Below are 10,620 nucleotides of genomic sequence, written 5' to 3' on the forward strand. Positions count from 1 at the left end.
TAAGGCACAGCAGAGTGAAAACAGCAGGCATGGTAGCCCCTTCTGAGGCCATGAAGCCTGCCAGGTTTCAAGGAGATAAGTGCAGGGGGTTTCTGAGAAACTGTACCTCAAGCTGCTGGCAAGCAAAATTCATGATATGTGTGACTGTGTGTTAAGGTGCAGCTGTTTTTTCCATCCCTCCCCCAGAGCACTCAGGGAAGGATCACAGTCACTGACCAGCTACACAGTTAATGCCAGAGCAGTCCTTCTTCCCTCTTCCCCCTCCCTCTCCTTAGTTTCTCTTTAGCTGCAAGCAAGCCAAGCTTCAAAACTTAAAATGTTTTGAAACTTTTGAAATGTTTTGACTGCCCCCATTTTATTTCAAGGCTGTTTTGAAGCCTTTCATTTCATTCTGATTTCGCTGTTTTGAGCTCAAAACCAGTTGAAACGAAACGCCTGGTGAAATTTTGCACAGCCCTACCATGAAGAGCTTTTCAGAGCCATCGTTGTTTTGAAGCAGGCAGCCATAAATCTGCAGGGCCTTACTCCTTATCTCAGTGGAGGAAAGATTCATCTTCCTCTGGGTTTGATCTTCCACCACACCCCCAGCATATTCTTCATCTTCTCCAACTGCGAGTTCCTTGGTCTTGTTGCTACCTGGGCACTAAGTGGTGTAGAATGGATCACAGAACCCTTTATGTTGTCAGAATTCTTTTTGATGGCACGTATGGTTGACTCACCCAGGTTGAATGCACGACCAAGTGCAGAGGGCCCCTCACCAACTTCTGCGTGGTTCAGAATCTCCAGTTTTGTCTCCAGTGTTAGTGAAATTGTCTTGCACTTCATTGATGGACCAGGGAGAGGGGTAGGAGATAAGCTAGTGGGATGCTTAGAAGCCATCATGGGGATGGCAACTACAGAAACATGTGTCGTAGGCAATGAGCGAGGAGCACAGATCCAGATCCATGCAGGAGACTATTTGGTGTGTGTCACTCCCACAATGCACCGCACAAAGCAGCTGACTGCAGGCTTCCACCACACCAATAACGTAAGAGTGATTTTACCTTGCATATAATGAATTTTTGGTATAAAAAGGGTCATTGCATGAGAGCAAATACACACATACACAACCCCCATAAAGCGAGGGAAACCTGCATGTTTTTTTTTCTCTCTGTCTCGCTCTCACAGAAAAGGCACCCACCTTCCTTTAACAAAAGGTTACAGTGGTAATGAAAATCTCTTGGGTACATAGATACTGAGTCTGATTTTTAATGTGCATCTTATAGGCTTTTTTTTTCCTCCCTGACTTAGCTTGGGTGTAAGCGACTTTTTAAAATGCATATTCATGTGGCAAAATGAATCGTTCTGGTCCATTGGGTAGATATGCATTAAAGTAATTTTGTAATACTTTTGTAGTCAATGGACTGGAAGGGGTCAGTGCAATCATGCATTATTTCTAAATGCATATGCATGTTGATGAGATGGAAGGAAGAGACCCAGGACTTCCTCTTGCAACTAAACGAAGGGGAATCAGTTCAGTTACTGGTGGTCCATCAACATCCTGCTTACTCTTGACAGTAACCTCTTTGGGAGTAGTGCTAGTTGGAAAATTAACAAAGAAAGTCTACTTAAGGCAGGCACTCATGAAAAAAGTTCTATGCAGAATTAGCCAGAGCACGGTAGCACTCTCTCTCATTTTCCCCACTATCTGTATGTACATCTTGTTCCTTCATCCTTGAGAGAATTCCAGCAGAAGGTAATCACGCATCCCTCAGAAATCAAATTCAAGCAATCATAGCCTCTGCTGCAGATAATGTGGTCATCATGCATGCTTTTCCTGGGACTGCTCAGAGAGCTCAACGCTTTGACCATGATTGCAGAAAATCTTTGTAAACCTGGATAAAAATAAATCATGGGAGACCCCCCTCCAGCCCAGAGAAATCTATTGAACAAGAAAGAGTATTTTATACATAGTACTAGCAACAGGAGTCATGTGATCGGTCATAAGAGAAAATCCTCTGACTTTTTGACATGACTGAGTTCTGGAAGAGAACTGAGCTCAGTTTAGGTTGTTCCTAAGGCTGATATGAGAACAATGGCCTTTGGCCACTCAGCTACCTCTAAGCAACAGTAACTGTGGTATAAAACTATATGGCACTGTATACGGAGAGATGTCACTTGGTTACTTTTGTAGTGAATAAGTAATATCTGACTATTTACTCAGCTGCCACCTTTCAGCTAGGACCCTTGGAGTCTTTGTCATGGCAACAATCCAGGCCTTAGCTGCTTAGTGTCACAGCACATTCGTCTACCATGTATTGGCATGTGTGTGGGTATGACTACCCACCTCCTTCTGGCAACATGGGAGTGCACTTATTTCCCTGCTATGTTTCCATTTCTGCCTGCAACTAAATTTCTGGCGTGTGAACAGCATGAACCCTTATGAAAATCCACCCATTATATCTCCATATTCAGGAGCACACAAAGGATCTGTCCTGTAGCTCCCTTTGCTTGGCTTTTCTGGTTGTCTCATTGACAAAGTCTGCCAGACCTATGCTCTTGGCCAGAGCCAAGTGACATCTTTCCATTCTGGTGTCCTCTGGGATAATGAAGAATCCAAACTGTGTGTCGTCATGAGCTTCCTTCGATTTCCAAATGCTGGCAGTCAAGGCTTTCAGGGAAACTGCTTTTGGCAGAAACGGACAGACAGGAAAACACTGGTGCCAGGGAGTTAAATGCCCATAGCTGTGCTCAATGAACAGGTGGCTGATGTCAATTATAGGCAATTAACAGTGCTTAGCGAAAGATTGCATAGTGGGTGGCCTAATGAGATTCCTCTGCTGAGGGAGAATTGCTTGCAAGCAAAGAGAAAACTTGTTCCTTGAGTCAGATGCAGCTCCTGCTGCTTTTATTACAGCTGTACCAGGTGGCTTCAGTCAAGATCAGAGTCCCATTGTGCTTGGTACCATATTGTAAGAGAGATCTCCTGCCCCCCAAATTGATTTTTGGACTAAATAGGTGAGAGGTGAAGGTGGAAAACAAGCGCACAGAGCTGAAGTGTCTGTCCAAGGTCACATGGCAGGTCAGTGGTAAAGCTGGGAAGAGGATTCAGGCCTCTTGAATCCCTATGTAATGCAGACTTGTCTGGACCAGGATAGTTCACATCTGTCTCTTCCCTCCTATAACACCCACCCTCCATGGAGACATGTGCAGCAGAGCAGTAACTCTGGCTCTCATGTTAAATGTCAGGGGATCAGGCCTTGAGGACAAGAACCAATGCCTTACTTGCAAACTAAATGTGTCCCCTCCACGCTCTTATGGATGTCCCAAAGAATAGTTGTCGCTCAAACAAAAACAGGTTCAGATGATTCTGATGTTTCCCCACAAGGCTGTTAACTGGAGCCTTCCTCAGACTTTAGCACTCAAGGACCACCATTGCAGGAACCTTTCCTTTTCATTTCTAAATAATTTCTGTCCCAGGCTTTTCCATTGAAAGAAGGGAGAGGGGAGGAAAGGAGGTTGTTCTGTAGCATTGCTTGAAAGTTAAACATTAGGTAATTTTCAGGGTAGCAGAAATCCATAGCAGGCATATTCCCTAGTGACTGAAGGTTGGAGATAATGTCCACAAATGCCAAGTTCCCCAAAGAGTGCAGCATGTTTATTATCTTAGCGATCTGTATGGTACAGAGCAGGTAGTAAATGAAGCTAATAGAGACAGAGAAGACCTATCATCATCATTTATGTTGTGTGAGCCTTAGGACTCAGCCATAGATACCAACATACTAAAACAGGCCCTCAAGCAGACTGTAACTCCAGACTGTAGTTAGGGCTCACTGTTGAACATTTGCTGTTTTGCCATGTTCACTGTGAAGCTGGAGAATGATGGAATGGAGGCCTCCATTGAGGAGGCTCAGAGATCTAACCAAGAGCTTTCCAAAGTCAAACAATGAACAGTATCCTTGAAAAAACCCTGGAAGGGCTTCGGTTTCTATGCCAGTTCTTACTGAGTTTCACTAATTTCAGATTTGAGAGGCTTCATGTGATATCAGATGGTATACTAATAATCCATATTCTATCCTTAATGCACAAATGCTTTCAAGCCAGAAAATTTCTCCTGTTTGTGATCATTCACTGCGTACAGAGCAAATATATGCTAAATCTAGCACCTCCTTTCTCAGGTGTGCATCATAACCACTAGGCTACCTAGTCTTGTTCTTTTTTTTCTCTTTACTCCTCCAATTAATCTGGAATTATTTTCCAATCTTCAGCAGGAGACAACTGGCACTCCCCCTTTTCCCTTTTCTAACCACTGAGCTGTCATTTAAAAGTGGAGCACCACATTACATCCTTTCTAGGTCCTAACAAGGTGTCAGAATGCGGCTGTCCAACCCTGCCAAGACTGAGGCACTTCTGAGCATAGACAAAGCAGAACTGGGGCAAGTAAGGTTGAAAGTGGAGATGCCTGTGGAGTTTAGGGCCCTCCCCATTTAAATGACAGCTGTGGTGTTTAGGACCCTCTCCATTTTAGATGGCAGCTAAGCTGTGCTTTTCAAGGTGGTAATTTTGGACTGAGGCTCTTTAGTTCTTTCTAAGTCCCATGTTAGGGACCCAAGTCCTTTTATGGCCCTACCCAATAAAAGCTAAAAGCGATGCAGGATGACCTCGGGTTTCCTAGGAGGGGCCCAAGTCCTACCTGTTAGACCCTGACTCCATGCAGCACCCAATGATTAGGGAGATGACGGTCCAATTGCTCATGGATCCTGGTACTCATTAGCTAGAGCAAGCAGGGAGGAAACACCAGCACACATTGCTCGCAACAGCTTTATTCAGAATTGAGACAGCTTTGGGTAAGCTCCCTGCCGCGGTGCACTCAGGTGCCCTCTGCCTGAGAGCGGAGACTGCACTGGGGAGACCCCTAGTGGCAGAAAGGGGGAGGCTCGGCTGCCAGTCACCAGGGCTGCACAGGTGTTGGTTGCCAGGGCAACTGGTAAAACCAGCTGACAGGAAGAGGCAGGGCTTATCCCTTCTTAAGCCCAGGTAGGAGGCCAGGAGGGCAGTCCCTCTCCAGCAGCCGTGGGAGTAGGGACTCCGCTCTGACAGACAGAGGGGAGGACTCTGGTAGTGAGAGCATCCCCTGGTCGTTGCTGGGGTTGGGGAGCCCTCCTTTTCCCCCCCGCTCCCTCACTCTCTAGGAGGGGGTAGATTTTGTTTGACCGGATGGTCTAGTTTTATGTTGTAGCCTGGGGGCTTTGTTTTATGTTTACTGTTTTGACCGGAGGACCGGGTGAGGCTGTCAGGGGTTGGAAGAGGCCTCATAGGGACTCCCCAGTAGCGTGGAGGTTGCTGGCGCCTGAGAGGGTGCAGCATTTGTGGGGTGCAGTGGCCCTAATCCCAGAGCAAGGGGTGGGCAGCAAGGAGCCCCAGGGCGTGAGAAAGGGGGCAGTGAGGAGCCCTGGGAGTAAAGAGGAGGGCCAGAACATAACAGGGCCCAGGTCAAACCACATCAACTCCATCTGCGAGGCTTGGGCTGCGGTGTAGAGGAGGAAAAGGAGCCGCAGGTAGCACCCCCTGTCACCGGGGTGTGGAAAAATGGGCAGCCTCCCACTGATTCTAATCAAGTAAGATCAAGGCATGGCAGGAAAGTAAGCAGGCGGTTGGCCCATTACAGGGGGGCGGAGCCACCCCGGAAAAGCTCTGATAGTGATACTCCTGTCACACTCCCTCAGACACACAGCCCATGAAACCAGGGGAGCAGCCCTGAACAATAGTTCTTTCCAACATTTATACACCTTGGTTCATATTTATTAATATTCACCCCGCCTATGTCCCTCCTTCGATTCCACCCATTTCTCCTCCCATCTCAAGCTCCGCCTCTGTTTACTTCTTGGTTCCTTAGCATGGTATTGCATATGCATTTAATTCATTTACATGCCTCTCTGCTAAAAGTGCATGCATAAAACTTTGGCCTTTATCTTCTTCCAGTCACTTGTGGTTTTTCACTGATTCTTTGTAGTTTTCTTGCTGAATTCAGCACCATTTCCAAGGCCATATTTCTGCTTTGTCTCCTGACGATAGCTGGTGGGCTGCATCCTATTTTTACCCAACACATCATGGACTTTGCACCCTATCCTTTTGTTAAGAATCTGCTTACTTAAGCATTAGTGAAGTTAATTGCTTTTAATATATCATCCAGCCTTGTGACCAGTGGCTTTTGCTGAGACACAGAAAAAAACTTTTATTCAGCTGCACATCCCACACTCCCCAAAATCCATATCGTTACCCCAACGCCCCAAATCCATATAGTTACCCTAACACCACTACCCAATAAAGGCTAAAAGCGATGAAGAATCTATGCCCACTTGGCTTCCCTAGGATGTGCCCTAAGTTAGTGGTTGAAACAAGAGAAACTTTTTTTTTCTTTTCTTTAAAGCAACCCAACTCTGTTCTCCTTGAGTTCAGTGCATATTATCAGCAGGGGATGTTTTCTGTTATCGGTGTGGTGCATGGACTTACAGAGTATATTTATCATTTTGGCGCATTGTTTTATTAATCACAGAGGGTTTGGAACAATTTGTTCCATAGCTGAAGCAGCAGCTATTACTGGAACTGGTGATGTTATGTGCAACAGCCTGCCCTTCTATGATACAGGCACAGCAATGCATCTGTGCTCCACTCTTAGCACCTACCACTGTGCTGGCAGTGCCAGGAGAATTCAGCTCCTCTCTGGGCCTGGCTTTGTCTTCATTGGGAGTGGCTGGTTGCTGATCCCTTTTACAAAATTCTGTTCCCTCTAAATAATATACTTCAAGCATGAATTGTGTGTGTGCAAGATTTCATCACTGATGCTTTTCCAACTATAATGCTTTATACATAGGTACAGATGGTCTGTGTTCTTATTTAAGAATTATGGTTCAACTATTTTTATTTTTAAATACAACCTCAAAGAGCTATATAAAGAAAATGTCAAAATTATTAACAATGGGGAAAAGTACAATTCAAAGGCATAATTGTGGGAGTGAATACAGAAGAATGTCTTTGCCATGAAAAGCTGAAATTTCATACACTGAAATAGTATTTATATATATTTTTGAGGGGGAAGGTTCATGGACCAGATATGGTATGATAGCTCTGCCTGCTACACTTGGGGCTAGAAGGGCAAGAATAGAAGCTGCTCTTTTGACTTTACATCATCCATTGTTAGCCACTGTTTGTAGTTGTATTACAGAACAACAGGCCCCACTTGTACCAGCTGTTGCACAGACAAAGAGTTAAGAGGGCATCCCTGCTTGGAAGAGGCAGTCCAAAGTGGTGATTCTCAACCAGGGTACCATGACATTGTGTGTGGACATGATTCACAAGATAAACTTAATAGGGTTCCCCACTGTCAAAAACATTATGACCTGTTATGGTCTCTCTGAGTTCTTTGAAACAGAATACTTTCTCTTTTTTTTTTCTGTAGTCAGAAAAGCAATTGAAAACTAAGATCTGACATTTTCCAAGGGGTTCCTTGAATCTAATGAGGGGTGCCTTCAGAATGACTGGTCGAAGGGCTGGCCTCATTGTATTGCTAGGTTGAGGTATAATGCATGGCTAACTTGAGATTCCCTGTACCCTGACTCCCATCCACACATGCAAACCACTAACTTGAGTAAACTAGAGCTTTAAACTTAAGCAAGGTGACCTGTCTGTGTTTAGGAGGGTGGGTTGAAGATTGAAGGCTTCTGACAATCAAGTTGGCAATGTAGTGAGGATGCAGCAGTAACTCGGTTGTAACAGTTTATCGACTCCTAATCCATGCACCCTTCTGATGCAGTTCCTCTAGGTGCCCTGCATTTGTTTTGCAGAGTTTGCTCTCACCCCAGTTACCCTAGGTATGCAGTTTGTGTGACCTTGCTGGTGCAAGGAAGGGAAGCTTTAAATCAGGGGTGGGCAAAATGATCAATCTGGCTAGCAGCCAGACTTCATTTCCTAGCAGCCCCTACCTGTGTGGGTGGGGCCAGTTTCCATGGAGACCCCAGCAGCAGTGGCCTTGTGATAGTGTGAGGCTGGGGTTTCCATAGAGACCAGCCCTAGCAGTACTGGCAGGTCCGTGGCAGGACATAGAGATGCTTTGGAGCTTGGCTGAGATGTTTCGGTATTGACAGCATGGTCCAGACCCAGGGCAGAGCAGTTGTCTGCAGCTTGCACACCCCAGGCAGGGATGTGTAGGCAGTGGATCATGGCTCTGCCCTGGCTCCTTGTAGTGGTAACAGTGTGGTCTGGAGCTGGGGCAGAGCTGCAATCTGCTGCCTGCGTGCCCCTGCCTGGGGTGTGCAGGCTGCAGATAGTGGCTCTGCCCTGGTTTTGGACCATGTGGCCCCCGCTGCAAGATGCCAGCCTGGCTCTGGAGCAGCTCCACACTCTGCCAGCAGGTGAGGTTTGGGAGGGCCATTGCCACCCCTCCCAGCAGCACCACCTCCGCTGCTGCTGCCTGCCTTCCACAGGCAGAGGCAGTTGAGCCTGCCCCACTCCTGCCCACAGCACAATCCCCCACCAGGAAGAGGCTGGTGCTGCTGCTGCCTGCCAGCACTGCTGGGGCCTGTTTCCATAGAAACTGCAGCCTCATGCTATCACAGAGTGGCTGCTGCTGGGGTCTCTATAGAAACTCTTCCCAGCTGTGCAGGCAGGGTCTGTTGGCAAATGGAGTCCACTGGCAGCTGGATCTAGCCTACCAGCCGGACTTTGCTTACCCCTGCTCTAAATAGCGAAAACAGGTGAAGGATGATGCTGCCATTTCAGAGGTATGAAGCTGAGGCTAAGAGACAACCTGATCAGTCAAAGGAGCCAAATGTTTAGGATCTTCCACTAACTGTAGGACTGGAAGGTGCCTCATAGGCCATTGAGTCCAGTTCTTCATGGTTGCAGACAACCATTTTCCGAACAGTCACTGCTGGGTGCTCTGCACGTTTGAAGAGTGAGTCTTTTGGGTTGCCTAAAAGAGGATTTAACAGCCTAACTTAAGAGTTTATGCTTGAAAATCTCAGTGTAGGCAGTTTGTTGGGGATCAAAGGTCATGGGCATGCTGCAGTGATGGCAGGGTAGAAATGCCTTCCATAGCTCAGGTACTGGTAGCCTCCAAGCAGTGACAGTATAGAGATCAGCATGAGCTAACCTCTGGAGTATTTATGCATTTTCTTTGGTGGGTTTTGCAGCTCGGGCTGAGCTCCAGTCAAACTGCTTTTGGTAGCCAAGCTACTGTAGTTAGTTTAAGGCGAGCAAGGGTTTGTCCACACCCCAGGTACAACAAAATCAGAGCAAATTCAGGGGATTGAAGCCAGATCTCCTAAGCCCTGATGCTAAGCAGCATGCATAAATCTGTCTCTTTCTCCCTAATAATTTTGTTAAGCAGGGCAAGACCCCAAGTAGCCAAATCAAGCAGTTTCATGCCATCACTTATCTGGTCCAGTAATTACACATACTAGTCACAGTATCTCAGATAAAGGCAGAGAAGGAAATAGAAAATGATTGACTAAGATCACCCAACTGTGGCAGAACCAGGGCTCAAAGCCATGGGAAGGGCACTGTTCTCTTCATTCAGCCTCACCCCTCATCAGTTCATTTGCTTCTTTGATTCCAAATTTCTGCAAGTGTTCCTTTCCCCATCTCTCAATTCCTCTTGCTGTCCATTATTGTTCACTGCTGAAGTTGGCAGCTGTGTTACTCAACATAGTGCAGGTTTTCAGCAAAACATATGTATGAAAAATGATACCCAAAACAAAGCTGCTTTGCATTAAGGACTTGCTCCATGTCACCTTACCTCTCTACACAGTAAGATTCCTGGAATCCCTCCCAAGATTGATGGCAAAACAGCTGCAGATCTGAGTTCTAAGAAATCACACAGTCGGTTCTTATTTGAAACAGGTGTGTGTGGGACATGGCAACCTTGCCTATTATCAGTTCTGGTCAGTTGGTAAGGGGCAAGGGAAAAAAGATTGTCAAGCAGTATAGGAAGACTGTAGCCGTTGTTTAGGAGAGGAATGCTGGGGTCCATTTTACGGCAGACATTACCCCAACATGGAAAGGGTTACATAGTCTGCATATAAACTGATGAGTACTCTTTCCTTCTTTATTCTCAGTTCACCCTCATTCTGGAAGGGAGAAATGAAGCTGAACAGAGGTACCAGGCACTTTGAGACAGGTTCTACATTCAGGACATGAGAATGAATTAGACATACAGTTTACCTACCTCCCACTTCAGAAGAGAGTTGAGAAAACCCTACAGTAGGCAGTGTTTTAATCAGCTGTACCCAGGGAAATTTACTTCTTAGCTCCCATTACTCAAAGACCTGTGCCATGAGGCCAGAGGGTTTCTATCCCTGTCATGTCCCTAATCATTCCCAGTGCCCTGTTCTAAGCCTATATGCTTCTGCTGAGTCCTTTGATGTGGAGTAACCAGATCTGTCCAGGATGTACCATTTCTGGAGCCTATTTCAATATTGTTCTCTGTCTGAGCCTTTACAAAGGCTGTGGTTAACACCCCCCCCCCCAATGTTGTGGGAGCTTGGTTGGGTCATTTCACTGCTCTACATTCAGTTCCCTTTCCTGCATTTTTGCCTGTCTTGCCCATTTAGACTGCAAGCTCTTCAGTGCAGAGAATCTCTC

At 46.3% G+C, this 10,620-nt stretch overlaps 1 long non-coding RNA gene across 1 annotated transcript; it reads left to right on the forward strand.

Moving 5' to 3' along the window:
• The first annotated feature begins 2,757 nt into the window (after positions 1-2,757).
• Positions 2,758-10,233, forward strand: LOC109309566. The gene is made up of 3 exons (XR_002100969.1): positions 2,758-3,061; positions 9,788-9,879; positions 10,095-10,233. It is a non-coding gene; the product is annotated as an uncharacterized LOC109309566 (long non-coding RNA).
• The last annotated feature ends 387 nt before the right edge of the window (positions 10,234-10,620 follow it).

This window comes from Crocodylus porosus, unplaced genomic scaffold, assembly GCF_001723895.1.
Source record: "Crocodylus porosus isolate Cpor-Errol unplaced genomic scaffold, CroPor_comp1, whole genome shotgun sequence".
In the NCBI taxonomy this organism is placed as follows: domain Eukaryota; kingdom Metazoa; phylum Chordata; order Crocodylia; family Crocodylidae; genus Crocodylus; species Crocodylus porosus.